Source organism: Nyctibius grandis, chromosome 5, assembly GCF_013368605.1.
Source record: "Nyctibius grandis isolate bNycGra1 chromosome 5, bNycGra1.pri, whole genome shotgun sequence".
NCBI lineage: Eukaryota > Metazoa > Chordata > Aves > Nyctibiiformes > Nyctibiidae > Nyctibius > Nyctibius grandis.
The window spans coordinates 33,775,073-33,790,669 of NC_090662.1; positions in this window are offsets into that span (position 1 = coordinate 33,775,073).

Here is a 15,597-nt window from a genome sequence, read left to right on the forward strand (position 1 = left end):
GAAAAGCAGTGTGCCAAGTCTCTGACATACTGGTAACCCCAGGTTTGAAAATGGCATTCTGATTATCTCGGAGTTACCTTTAAATATTTTACCTTCTACTTCCTAGCTCACTTAAACTGTCCAGAGCTGTAGTGATTTTTGTCAGTGAGCTTGAAATGGAAATAGATTAAAATCCAAAGTTTTAGTCAAGTGGTATACCATCTCCCAAACACTGGGAAAAGTTGTATCTGAATGTTGCAGCTTGTGTCCACCTCTTCTCTCATTTCACCAATATTTGCTTTTATTCTGTTATCTTTTAGCTGCATCTGCTGTACAACTATATTTTAAAGGAGATCTTCCACAGGAAAGAAGCATATTGTCTTCCTACTGTGGACAAAATAGCTTGTCCAAGGCAGACAACTGAAAACGGTATGAAAGCAGTTCAAAGGGCTTTGATTTTATGAATAACTTGAAATATAATTGTTACTAGTTATTTCCTAGATGTGCAATCCACGCACAGCAAGAGGAGGATGTGTCCATTGTGCAACATAAAGCAATTCCCAGTTGCACCGTGGGAGTAAGTCCCATCACATGCTTACACAGCTGTCAGAGTTCAGCTCCTCTGCTGCACACTCTTTGGAGTTGAACCAAGGAGCTCACTTCAGATTTTTAGTATGCCAAAACATGGACAGTTAGTTTAAATACTCAAAACACCGAGGCTGGTTGTTACTTATGCACTACAAGTTGGCATTATAACACTGAAGGCTTCATAAGAAAGTCCCAAAATACAGGCATAGACTTGCTACAGCATTTTGGTCATATCACTGTTCTGGAATACTACATAAGGAGAACAGAATTTTTCCTTCCATTTTGAGGTGAAGTGATATTACCTGAAAACAAAGCAAGGGAAAGGTGTTGACACCTGTTTGAACTATCTTTTTAGTATCTGGCATTTAACCCATATAGCTGTGATTTAGGTGTTGAGCTAAATCAATAGAGGTGTGTTTCTAAGGACTGTAGCACTGAGAGCCATGTTCATATTGCGTATATCATTTTCAAGGCACCTTGCTATTTTCTTTGTATTAATGCATTTCACTAAGAACCTGATCTTTCATGTTAGTTCTTGGGGCTTTCTGTTGGGGTCTCTACAGGGCCACCAAATCTCACCAGTCCATCAGGACACCTACATCAGTTCAACATGCAAACAAACTGGGCAGCAGCATAATACCAGGTTGCTCTTGGTGTCTTCAACTCCGGTTGGTGCTTGTTAGCAATCAAGTAGAGATGTTTATCTAACTAATGGCAACAACTACATTTTCACATTACTGGGATCCAAATTAAATACTGGCCTGTAGAGGAAACAAGATAGAAACCAAACTAGAAAGAATTCAGTCACTGTGACAGTCTAACTTGCCCTCCAGTAAATATTCAAAAGTGTAACTGATGAAAAATCAGGAAAGAAATGAGATTTCAGTGTAATATTTGACAAGTCATACCAATTATAGAATACTAGCAGAGCAGATGTTTGTTATGTTTGTGTGATAGCTTATCTTGTTCCAACTGCAATTACACTCAGGTGTGAGCAGATCCCTTAGTTGCATGTCATCTTCTACATCTTCTACATCTTCTACATCTTTTCATCCTTGAGTACTAACTTGAAAATCTTAGCTCATGCTGTGATACTACCTTATAATATAAAATCTTATCTACTTTCTCTTTAATTGCACCGGTTTCTCTCTTTAACATGTCAACTTTGACAAGAAATTTCTGCCTAAGTTTTTATCTCCACTATGTTTCTTATGCTGTGACTAAAGTATATCAGCTAAACCTGACAGGAATCATACAGTTATATTATCATTACTTGTTTTCTGAAACCAATTAGAAATAAATTATGAACACTAACTGGAAAGCAAATTTTGCTGTACAAAATCACAGAATCACAGAATGTTAGGGATTGGAAGGGACCTCGAAAGATCATCTAGTCCAATCCCCCTGCCGGAGCAGGATTGCCTAGACCATATCACACAGGAACGTGTCCAGCAAAAGGACATACTTCTGCAAAATCTAGGGAAACATTTCCTTGAATTAAACCAAAAGTAGAATATAGTAAACAGTGAGCTAAATTTTGAGCTGTCTTCCTGTCATGACTAGTTCATTTCTTGTTATCTGTGTTAATGTGGCTTTGAAATTACGCATGTCAAATAAGATTCAGTGCCATTTCATAGATTTAAGATAAGCTAATTTCAGACATCGTGGCACAATCTTATTTTCATTTGTTTAAATTTCCCTGTAACTAAGTCTTGATCAAAAATGGGGTCCAAAGAAATGATTAAACTCAAAGTTAACTTGAAATACGTGTCTGTTTATTACAATAATCATTGAACCAAAACAGTTTGAGAAATGGTATATTTTTTATATCACAACACGGCAGGGCTGCAGGAAGAAAACCAGATTAATCTACTGTAACAAGGTTTCTGTGGAATCAGAATTTCTTTCTGTAAGAAACAATCATCATATAGCACCTAGCTATAGGAGGACCTCTGCAAAAAAATGAAGCATCTTGGGAGTTTAACTGCCAGTGTCTGAAGGAAGAGAATACAATCCTCCTGGAAGGGACAGTGGGCAAAAAAACCCCACTCTGTTCTGGATATCCTACTGTGTTACCAACACAGTACATGAACACGACTATTGGGATTCATCTGACCAAAAATATGTGTCCCTGTCTGTACTGGCTCTTTAGATTCCTTGTATGTGAATGCAGTGAAATAGCCCTCTTAGATTAATTCACCCTAAAGATGTCACCTTAGGATACATCCATCTATATCTATGAATCCAACCCCATATCCCAGACTAGCCTTGAAGATTCTTTACAAGAACCTTGACCAGTTCTAGATCTTTAAGCAGCATGGGTTGTCAGCCTCCCTGCTTTGCATTTTTTTGAGGGTTTGCTTGTTAGCAAATTTTAGCAATTCTTTCTTGTGTGCTGACATAATAGCTTTAGATCAGCTTGTTTCATTTCTTTTTACATATATTTGATATTCTCTTTGGGGAAAGATAAACCTCCAGTACACTCCAGGAAAAAGAATTAAAAAATGCAGCTATCCTAAGGAAGAATCTTTCCTATACCAAATGTATATATGGACTCTAGAAAGCCTCTTCATATTCTCAGCTTTGTGTAGTCATTCATAAAATTCTGTCCTTAACATTTCTGAAATACCCTGGAGGCTTCAAAGCCTGTTTATAGAATATATTCAGGAGAAACACACAGATTCCTAATCTCATTATCTGAATACACAACCCAGTACTAGTCTAGAGATCCGCAGCTGTCTTTTGAGAAGGGGAATACCATGTTGGTTCCCTCAGATATTTCTGAGATTTGATGGGACATGTGCTTATCTTTGCTTCTTTTCACTTTAGAAGCATTTTTTTTCACTTCTCACTGCAAAGCAGAAACTGTATAGAAGACGGCTCCTCTCACTGTGACTGAAGAAAACCTATCCTAGGAGCTTAACTTCTTTATGGGTAGAGGAGGTAAAGTACCCCTTCTTAAAGATTCATCTGTCAGTCAGATAGTACAAGTTGATCCTCCAGGTAGAGAGGCAAAAGCATTAAAGAAGGAGCTTTATCTGTTCAAAATCCCATGTTTAACCCAAGGTGGGAGAGAAGAGACACTGCTTCAAATGAGTGTTCACAGACAGAGGAGAAGCATAAGTGTCTGAGGAGCCTCATCTTTTGGTTAAGACATACAAAGACCTGCACAAAACACTTTCTCTGCCTTGGGTTTCCAACTCTCCTGTCCTTACATCACTGTGGAGTAAAAGTTCTCAGGTGGACTCTCCTACCCCAAATCACATTACCAGAAAGTCTTTTAGAAAGTGCTCTTTTTCCTTCCCCCTTGCAATGTGCAGATAAGGGCTAAACAGCAATCTAAAGCTATATCAACCTAATGCCATATTTTAGTGACAAATCCCTAACTCATCCTTTTGGAACAGCAAAAGACCAAAAGCACCATCTGAGACCATGTGCTCAACTGCAACAGTATCTTGCGTCTGACAACAGAGTAGCAAATGCCTCAGAAACCTTATAAAACCAAGGTCTGCATAGTACAAGCGGTACTTCCGCAGACTATTTTCCCAGATGACAGCAAATTGCAGCCTGCTCAGAGTAGGCTAATAACACTGGTCCAAGTATGCTGGAACTGCAAACAGTGTCTCATCCTCAGGAAAGGGTTGTAAGCACAGAAAAAACTATCTTCTTCCTCTGTAAGGCAGTCTAAAGAAAACCAGAGGTGAATGGTACTGTAAAGGAGGGAAACATCACCTGACTGTAGGATCAGGAAACCAAAATTATTTATAGGCTGAGGAAAATACAACCTAGAGTCATGAGGAGGAGCAAAGGACTAACATTTAGTCAGTCCACTGCCCCCCACCCCTTCCTGCTAAAAAGAAATTAAAAAAACATCCAGAACAGGTTGAATAGTTGTAGGAAAACTGCTTACCACATCAGAATGGGCAGATTAGATGGACCAGAGGTGATAGTCTCATCACTTCTTAAGCATTTGGTGAGAACTTTGTTAGTCCTTGCATCCTCCTCCTGAGTTGCAAGATGAGAGACTGAAAAATCTTGGAGGGTGAGTTTGGAAGCAGGAGTTGCATGATGACTGATTAGGAAGTGCCCTATGCAATTGGTAGGCATATGGTTAATTTCATGCAATATATGAAAACAAACAAGACTAAAGGATCTGAGCCATATCCTGAGCTTCAGTTTTAAACAGCTGCTAAGTTTTGCCTATACTTGGTTTCAGGTTTTAGTTCTAATCTGATTTCTAACAGCCAGATTAGAAACTATGCAGTCAAGCATTTAAAATATCTTCCCTTAAAACTATAGAACTAGTGAAACTGGCTGGGCGCAATTCCAAAAGTACGTGTAGAAATAGAAGTTTCTTTAAAAAACACTCCAACTCACGTTGGAGTTTATACAGAAGTAGGACATTATCCTCCCAGAATAATTAAGATATCACCGAAGAAATATAGGAACTGTAGCTAATGAAAAGAATGTAAATGCAGTGCATTACATGTCAGTATTAAGTGTTACACTGAATAATGTTCCTTAGATGTGTTCTGCAAATTTGGCAAGCATTACAATTTTCTTGTAATGGCAACAGAGAAAAATTCATTCTCAATTGTAATACCTTTGGCTAGGAGGGCAAAGCAACTATCAACCATCTTGTAAAGGTTTTTATTGAAACATAAACAACCTCAATCTTATTATATTTTATTATTCCTGCTCATGAAAGTGTAAATGTTTTTGTGTGTATGTGTGAATAATCCATATAATGTTTCCTGAATGAACCTCCTAAAGCGGTAATATTTAAACACAGGAGTGATGGGTTTTAAGTGATTATGTCATATGACCCACCAACTCAGTAGATGAGGAAACTCTGAATGCTCCTTTTTAAAAATACACAATGCAATGCAAAATACTGGGTGCTAGTTATTGTGGTTCAAATATACAAGTTTACTGGGTACCTCAGGGAATTGATAACGCAGCACAGAGCACTTTTAACTTTTTCTTGCCAACAGAGTAAATCAATGCACCTCATTCACTTCACTGATATTTGAGGATCTGGATAAGAGATTTGATTCCCATTAGGTTATACACTACAAAAACAGACTGTAAAAATGAAAGTTGTATTTCATGTCAGAGCACTGGTAACTGGGTAAAGTTTTACCCAGCCTGTGAGGGATAGAAGGAAGAAATTTTTTACGATGAGAGGGATGAAATACTGGAACAGGTTGCCCAGAAAGGTAGTAGATGCTCCATCCCTGGAAACATTCAAGGTCAGGTTGGACAGGGCTTTGAGCAACCTGGTCGAGTTGAAGATGTCCCTGCTCATTGCCGGGGGGATGGACTAGATGACTTTTAAAGATCCCTTCCAACCCCAAATATTCTATGATTCTATGATGTTTGTGACATGATTTTCTTATTTACACTGGAGGATTCAGCCTTGGGACAGCTAGTGGTTTTCTCTAAGTTAACTGAAGGATTAGCCTGAGCTGCTTTTGTAAACAGGATTGCATGATGTATAATTTATTGAAGATCTTTCTTTCCTTAAATCAGTCTAAAATTTTAAATTACCATTTTGAATTTGTAAAAAATCTGTTCTGGATTTCCTAATTTGCAAATATTTAACCTTACTCCTTAGCCTTATGCTTCAGCTGTGAATTTTTAAGTTTCATTTTGTAAACTCTGTCCGACACTGCCAAAACTAGGGGGCAAAAAGTAACTGCTGTGCACAAAAATCAAAAGCACAGAAGCAAAGGAAATCAACAAGTACCAGAAATCAGATTAGAGAGCTATGATTTCACATGAATTCAGTGTGGAAAGTGAAAGATTTGAAGAAATTAACAGGATGGATATTAGAAGCTTTTTATCATTTTAATTAATCTTACTGAAGCATTAAACTCAGTAAAATTGCTTGGGACAAAATATATTCAAAGAAACTCAAATGTATCTGTCCACCCAGAAGAAATGTCATGATTTTTAATTCAGGAAAAATCTCATGGAGGTTAACTAGTTACATGTGTTCTGTTTCAATGAACAGCATCGATGGATCATTTAGGAAACAAAAATATTCCTAGTCTGTGACTTAATTCTCCAAAAGAGCCACTTATACACTACTTTTTTCTTTGCCTTCATCATCATGGCCACAACTAATTTGTTATCACAAGTGTAATTTACATTATCTTTTACATACATTTATAGTGTTTGGTATTTAAAGGACTCTCTGGCCTGCATGTATGCCAAAGAAAAGCAGGTTGCACAGTGAAAGTGGCTAGATGAAGATAGGACATGGAGCTGAAGAGACTGCAAATCCAGCAAGTCACATCTAGAGTTCCCCTAATTTAAACACTTTTTTTCCAGAAATGGTATGCATGCCATGATGTTCAGTCCCTACCAGGATCCAGTATTGAGCTGCATTCTTTACTCTCACTAATATGGTGGTTAAGGATTAGTTCCATGTACGTGTACCAGAAACTACATGTATGAGCATATGTAAAATTAGGGTGGTGTAAGCCTCCCTTAGTTACTGGCGTTTGGGAGAGAATATTTCTACATTGTACAAATGAACTTTTAGAGAATCAAGCTGTTTCATGAGCTTGTCTGGGTTCAGTAGTGTGAGGCTGCTCTACAAAAGGTTCACCATGTGACAAGGATTGTGGTGGTGGCAGAAGCAGCCCATGAGAAAGGAGATTCAGCTGATACTCTGAGTAAAAGGGACATCACAGTGGGATGCCTAGGACAGAAGTTACAGCCAGAAGAAATACAAGTGGGAATGGAAATGTAAGAGAGTTTTTTTCACCCAAATCCAGTTCCCTTTCATGAAAAGCAGCATGTAGGGAAGAGTCTTGAGGTGAAAACTGGATCCCAGCTCTGGGAGAGACAGGAACTGTCCAGGGGGTTACAGACCCTTTGTAGTTAACCGCTGAAAAATACACCAATACTATCTTAAAGTCAAACTCAATTAGAGTTATTGGTATTACTATTTTATTTCTCTGCACCTCTTACACGATCGATTGCAGCATAATAAACTCAAGTTTTCTTTGATCTTATAGACTGTCCAGCATTATGAGTGATTTCAGGGTTCATAACAAATTTCCAGCATCCTAGACTTCAGGGAGTTATGAATTCCCATAAGAACATTGATTTCTTCTAAAAAATCCCATCATTCAATAGTCAGAGATCTCCAGAAGTGTAGGGGATTCACCTTCCTTCAGCTGCGAAGTGCCAAGTCTTCAAGAGGAAAACCAGAGCTTGAACGCCTTTCTTCTAAGGAAGGGCAATGGATGGAAGACCCGAAACTGGTTTCTGTTCCAAATTATGAAAGAAGGAATTTTGGCCAAGGTCAGGAATACAAACCCACAGCCTTTGTGAAGTAAATTAAAACTTAACTGTAAGCTGATCAAACCAGTCTGCTATGGCCTGATACAAGTTCGTATTATGTTATTTTTGGGTTTTTCCTCCTTTCGCCATTAGCATAAAATATGCGTAAGTTAACCAAATGCTCTAAAAGCGCTTGCAAGCAACTTCCCAATTTCAGATAGTATTCATACTTTCATGACTCTTAGGGTCATTTATCTCTCTCTTCCAGTCCTCCATAACTCCTCCAGAGTTAATGAATTTAGCTTTGACTTCTACTCTCTTTCAACTTATTTTACCACAAAAAAAAATAAATTCAATGTTCTTAAAACCTGTAATTAAAGCATTAAATCAATTTTAAAAGAAAAACATTTAATTGATGCTCAGTGTTCTTTGGTGGATTGCATTATAGACATATAGCTGGATCTGATGTTCATTGGAATAAATGGAAATCAATAAAGGTTCTGAAAGCCATAGAAAACCAATATATAAATGGAATTAGATCATTGATTGCAGCTCAAAGTGCACCTCAGAAGACCTTTTGACTCATTTAATATTTCTCCCCAAGAAGCAGATAGATAAACTCAAAATCCAGTCAGAGTAATAGAAAACTCTTACCAAGTCTTGAGCAAGTCATTAATCCTATACATTTAATTTAGAACCTAGAATGGTGCTGCTACTCTCGGCCATCATAAAATAAAGTGTGAATTTCAAAGATGTTAAACTTACATGTATTGCAATTACAGACAGAGTTATGACAAATGTTTTTTTCTGATCTGCGGTGAGACCACAGTATTCAGTATCCCTTAAATATTTCATTTCGATTATGTAGTGTGGTGGTCTAATGTTTCATACTGGAGAGATAATGAAAAACTCAGGGAAATGAAAAGGCAATTAAAGGGAAAGGATGTGCCAAAGCGACAAGGTATACAATATGATGTAAAAAACCCTTTCTTGCTTGCTTGAACTGAAATGTCAAATACACCATTTCTAATGCTTCTGGGTCCTCCTGCTGTTTCTGATTCTGATATTCCTAAAAGCCTAGGCTGTAAAAAAAAGAAAGAAAAACTTTTTAAATTTTCAAAAGCACCAAAAGCTCAAGAATACTTAAGTTTGGTTTAATATGGTCATTATGTAAGTGTAGAGATACTTCATTAGAGAAGTGCATTAGCTCATACTGGACAACAAACCTGCTAGTAGTTTGAAAAGCAGTCCTTGTTCCCTTAACATGGGACTTAATTTTGCAAAATCACAAACCACTGCTACCTATGTCCTAGCAACTGCTAGTAATCCTAGCAACTGCAAGACTATTTTTTATTATTATTTTATATTTTTAATCACCTTCACAGAGTAGGTTCTTATCTGTGATTGCACAAAGAAATAAGAAGCCTTTAGAGTCTCTGGAGGTGGTCTTTCTCAGCTCAGTTGTACAGAACTGTATTTTGTTCCGTAACTATATACATCTGCTCTATACAGTGCTGTTACAGTACATTACTGTAACCCAGAAGTACCTGGGCATTTGAAGGGAGTATTCAAAATGGATTTAAGTTTGAAATTCTGCATGTGCAAATCATTACAAAGAAGAGATTCCAGTCTGTCCCTCGTGGCAACCCAGGCAAACTCTTGGGCAGATAGCATCCTCCTTGTTTCAGAAGCTACAAACATCCAGGAGCACTGGCTGGGTTTAACAAATGTATGTTTTTTTAAAGGGGGAAGAACTGAGTAAGGTAAAGACAACCCTACCAAACCAGAAGATAGTCCTCAGACACAGAATGGTACAGCCACAAGGAGAACTACACAGCCTCTTCAGGTCACTGCTTGGATGTCTACATGGAAAGATGCCTCGTCAGAAAAGAATGGTACTTTGGAAAATAAGCTGTATCTTCTTTTTAGCACAGAAACTTTCATAGGTTCCCAGAAAACAGTAAATGGAGTGGAAATACTATTTGTCTTCATCATAACAGCAAAGCAGATGGACAGCTAGAAAGCAGAAAAGGAAAGTACTAAAATATAGTCCTAAGTTCTCAGACACTGTACAGAGCCTAGGTCTGAAAGATCCACATGGGCCACAGAGATTTCAGTCTTTTCCATATAAACTCTGTTTTAGCTAATTTCTAGATTATTTTCTATGTAAACCACATGAACTCAGCAGATTAAAGTGAAGGAATATAAAATGAAGATGAGTTCTCTACAGGGGTAAGTGAATCCGTTGACTGGATGGGTACTGCTTAAGAACAAGGATGAATTCTGTGAGTGTTCTGAGGGCTAAATTATAGAGAGAAACTGAAAAACAGAATTTCTACTAGTAAAATACACAATTTCACACAAAGGACACATATCCTGTTACGTCTTAACCTCTGCCTGCAATGAAGTAGCATGCTTCCTGGTTTTCCAATATCTGTCCTTTCTTTACATTGCTAAGTGAGGATTGTCTCTACATTTAGTCCACATCTGGGGCTAAACTAGAGCCAGCTGTTCTATCAACTAATGACCCCTTCCCAGGCGAGAAGGGGAATCAGGAAAAGAAAAGGAGACCCGTGGGTTGAAATAGAAACAGATTTAATAAAATAGCAAAACTAATATTAACACTAATATTAAGTACACAGAGTTATATCAGCCCAATGAATGCTGGATGTCAAACACTACAGGAGAGTAAGCCTCAGGAGCAGAATGATGGGCAACTCCCTCCAGGGACAGCAACCATTAGTGGGGAGACCCATCCTCAGCAAACTTCCCAATTTATAGTGAGTGTGATGTTTAAGGTATGGAATACACCTGCGGGCCAACATGGGTCAGCTGCCCCGGCTTTTGTTTCTCCTAGTTTTAGCACCTGGCTAACTCAAAACTGCTAATGGCCTTGATCACTATGGGAACCCACATACCATGGCTGGCCACAAACTAAAACACAGTGTCTTATCGACTTTGTTCCCACTGTATTGAGTGCTGCAGTCTTCTCAAAAGTGCAGCTTTTCCAAACAGAAAATTGATTCTATGATTCTATCCCAGTGAAACCAGGACAGATTGTTAAATGGTTTTCCTAACTTTTGACATTTTGTGTCATTCATATGCAAATATTCAAATTAGGGACCTCTAGTGAATACTGTAACTTAGGAAGGCTCTACAGGAGTTTTCTAAGGGATATATTCTACCTAGCAATTCAACATTAAATAGATTGTCAGTATAAAAGTTCCTCAAAAATATCTTTACATGTTTGGTTTTTCCTGATTTTTCTATTAGAGACGTATCTGCTTTTTACTCATTCTGGTCTGGTTGAATGAGTCCTTTTCGTGTTATAGGATGTCTAGGGAAAAAAAATGACTGAATAGTGTCCCATGTATTCTTTCAATTTTTTAATTCAGTCCTCTCAAATGATTCAGACCTCTCAAATGGTTTTCTGTTCACTTTCAATCCTTATTTTGAAAAACTTTTGTTCTTTATGCAGTATATAGCTATATACTTAATTCCATCTATGTATCTATCTATCTGCAAAAAAATATAAACAACAAAGCAATGCTTGAGCCAAAAAGTTCCAAAAGACATACCAAAAAAATAATCTTATCAGACATAAATATTAGTAAAATACTTACCTAAGTATAAGGGTCTGACACGTTGTTTTTTTTTAATGAAAACAGCTTTGTGATTAGGTAGAGGCTATAAATTGGTCAAAAAAATAGAGAAAAAAGGATAGCATTTGAAATATATCTAAATAAGAAAGAATGATAGATCATGACAGTTGCAATACGGTTTTTGAAAAGACTTTTCATACCTACAGAAAAGAAATTACTAAGAACCTATTTTCTATTAACTCGGAAAAGGTGGGTTTGGGTCTGATAGTCTAGCCTTGCTGCAATACTTTTTACCACATCAGAAAAGAAAGCTACACCTTGAAATATAATGAGTAATTTCACTATTGCAAATCACTATTATCACAAAGAATGGGTCAATGAATTTAATTCTGAATGTGTTTTTTTTCCATTACAAAGCAGAATGGGATATGGATGCTTTATCTCATCTTCCTTAATTCCCAGGAAGAGCAGCACTGGCAGGCTTGAGAACATATCCTACAGTTCTTGAAGGGATCATGAGTAGAAGGGAGATTTTGAATAGTTTTATAAGCAGATGATGTTTTGCTGTCTGTCTCTAATCCTATCATATCTGTCTTTGCTGAGAGTCTTTGACATTTTCAGAGACTGTTGATTTGATCATGGTTTTTTTTTTTAATGCGGAAGTTCTGTTAAAGGGATGTGTTGTACTGATAGGAAACAAAAGTGGTCTATGCTGCCTTCTGCTTCTGTACATTCAGGAGATGGCAAGACTCCTACACAATTTTTTCCTCCAAAACCGTGGGGTGAACCTGTAGAAATCATATATCTGCATTAAATTCTGATAACATCTTGCAGTTGTTCAATTTGTTTTCTACCAGAAGCCTGTAAATACAGAGCAGGGGTCAGGAAAACATGGATGCACAACAGAGAGAACACATAAGTCATGGACTGAAGGAGAAAATGAACCACTGGCATTCACAGAGTGGAAAAGGAAAAGATGCTTAGTAGAGGTGTGTATCTAAGAGTTTCATGGATAGGCCCTGATAACAGTGTAGTGACTCGCCATCCTGCCATCATTTACTTTTATCTACGCAAACAGCTACTTCTGGGGAAAGTAGCTGGAGATGCCTTCAGAAATTCAACAGGAGCTGCTTCACTAGGCAAGAGCCTGCAACCACCGTGGACTAAGCTATGTCTAAACGCAGCAGTCTTCATAGCAGCAATATTCCCCTGATCACTGCTATACTGTCTTTGGTACACTGAAACTCTGAGTCACAGCTGCTTATTTTTTTTTTTTTTCTTTTTCCCTGAGCTCAGCAGGATCTGGGAAATCTTATCCGACATGTAGAAGCCTTTCCTTTTGCAGAGCTGTCACCTACACAGCAACTACAGACTTGCAACTTCTTCTGACTACAGCTAGAGCATGGCCCACACTCAGCTTACGATCACATCCCACTTTCTATCATTATATGTAAAGACAAACAGCCAGCCTTAGGGAAGGGTGTGAGGGTGGAAGGATGCTGTCTGGTATTTCTTATCCTGATGTTAGGAGATCTTGTGATCTTATTGTGTACTCCCTTATTTCTAGTGAGGAAGGAACATATGCCACTTATTAAAGAAGAGAGCTACATACCAGGAAAGATCAATTCAGTGTTTTGATTATCAGTAGCTTTTCTATATTTCTGGAATCAGATCCAGAAAGAGACATAGGCAAGGATGAAGTGTTTAAATACAGAAACTTTATCCTCACTGTCCTCCCCTCATATACTTCCTAATCTGTTTCCAGAATTAGTTTCTCAAGTACCTATTTTTTTTTTCTGTTTCTAGCACTCAAGAAGCACTTCAGCTGACATCTAAATTTTGTAGATTCTTAGCAGGATTGACAAATGGCATTTCACCAGTTTGTCCTCATTAGAAGTATACTCTTGTGGGGCAATTTTAATAATACTAGCAATGTTGTCGTAATTGGAAATATTGGAGGTCACTGGTTACCAAAGCATTATCTATATGCACATGGGCCTTCTAATTCATCACTGTATTCAGAATATGTAGTATTAATAACCCTCAAACAAGGATGTGTGGTATGAGGGAACCACAGCTTGAAGTCTGTGTGGAAGAAAAAATAGGTGACTGCTAAAGAAGGCCCCAAAAGTACAGATTAAAGAATATGAAAGTGTGTTTCAAACTGCAGGCACAGAACAATAACAGGGCTAGAGGTAAAAAGTTCAAGTGGTCTTTTATTGTTCATTAAAGGAACAGAAATTTGTTGCTGGGTAAAACTGATTTTAGGGATAACAAAGAGAACAAAGCTCCCTTATCCATTCTAAGAGATGTCATATGTAGTAAAATCTAGATATAACATTGAATTGAAAACAAATGATCAAAGAACAAGTGAGTGGACAGTGTTAAGAATCATCCAAACCCTCTAGTCAGATGAAATTTACAAATTGGGTCATCACTGGCCTTGCTGGCGCGCAAGGGTATGTATGAGATTTGTGTCATACTGGCACTCACCCTTCCCTCATTAGTACTAGCTCAAATTCCAACCCTTTTCATGTCCCTACAAGTGATGAGTAATATTGGTCATCTCTGGGAAAGAAGTTTTGTTGCTTGAACACTTTTGCTGACTGTTTTTTGTTTAGCTGCAATTGGTCCTTTCACTTAGACTTTTGGCCTTTGGTGAAAAGAAAAAATACTGGAGTTGAAGAGGGAGAAGGAGATGGAGATAAAGGCGACAGGAGTTCCTGTCTTACTGAGGAAGAGAATGAGGAATTTTTCCTTGACAAGAGGCCACCTTGGGCATTACCTCAGCCCAGGTCTCTGAAGAAATTTCTAAGCTTTGAGAAGGAGCTGTGAGAAAGTCTGTAGAGTACAGCCAGGCAAGATAAGAAAAGTAAAACTGCAGGCAAAAGCAAGATTGTCAAGACATAGATCATCAGGAGAACAAGGATTTGGGAAGAGAATCTGCAATGTGGAAACATACAAATAGTGAAAGGAAAAGAGTGAAGTCAGAAGCTGTCAATTCAGCATCATCAAGTCTCTGTTCCAGGGATTAGCAGAAGCAAACCCGTGCTCACATTAATCCTAGAAGCTCATTAATCCTACTATCATCTGCATGTGCTAAACAATTAATAACTGCTTTGTGCTTACAAGGTGCATGTATCCTGCTTACCCAGTCTTTTTGTGCCAAACTAAAGATGCCAGATGAAGTGATCAGTGAGGGAAGGTAACACCTGAGCCACAGTAGCTGCTAACAGAGACAGCATTATTCTTCTGTCCCTTCTTCCATCCAGCAAAGCAGAGATCAAGCAAACCCCCTTTTACCTCTTCCCACTTTGTCCCAAACAAGTAACAATGCTGTTACTTGCCAGCTACTTTTTTTTCTAGCTAAGCATGAAAGCCTGGGCCCATGAGTTTCCCTGAAGGCTGCTGACATGAGAGCCAGAGTTACTTGATACAGGAAAGGTCAAAAAGAACATAGAGGACATGGCAACACACAGCTGGAGTAATCATGCTTGCCCAAAAGGAGTAATGTCAGTGAATGTAGGCAGGGAGAGGATTAGGCAGATGACATAGGCTGGTATTGGAAATCTATCACTTCTTATCATCACATGAGACTTGGCTCACTGCAGAAGTCATCAGCACAAATTATTAGTACTAAGGACCTTTTAAAACTATTTGGAATAAAAGTAAAAGTTATCACCATTCTTATCAGGAATTATAACATTAAAAATCTGTGTTTCACCTTGACTTCTGTAGTGTTTGTGGTTCACCATTTATCTCTGATAACAGAATACAAAATATTTATTGCTTTGAGGTAAAAGGAAACTACCAGCCTTCCAGAGAAATTACTGTATGACCTATTTAAATATATTTCTGATTGAATCATGAATTGGCAAGAAAGTTTCAAGATTAAAATGGAAAAATTATCATCTCTATTAGTGGACATTGTTAACGTGCCCATTTATTAGAAAAGACAAGTGGAATTAAATAAAAATGGTTTGCCCTTGGGTGAAAATTAAAGTGAGTGTTGGGAGGAATTAGAATAAAAGAAGGCGATTTTTTTCTCTCCCAAGATCAATTGAGTTTTCTAGTGGTTTCAAGGTGCTAGACAGGTTATGCCGTAAAGATCAACTATTGCTTCAGGGAAGAG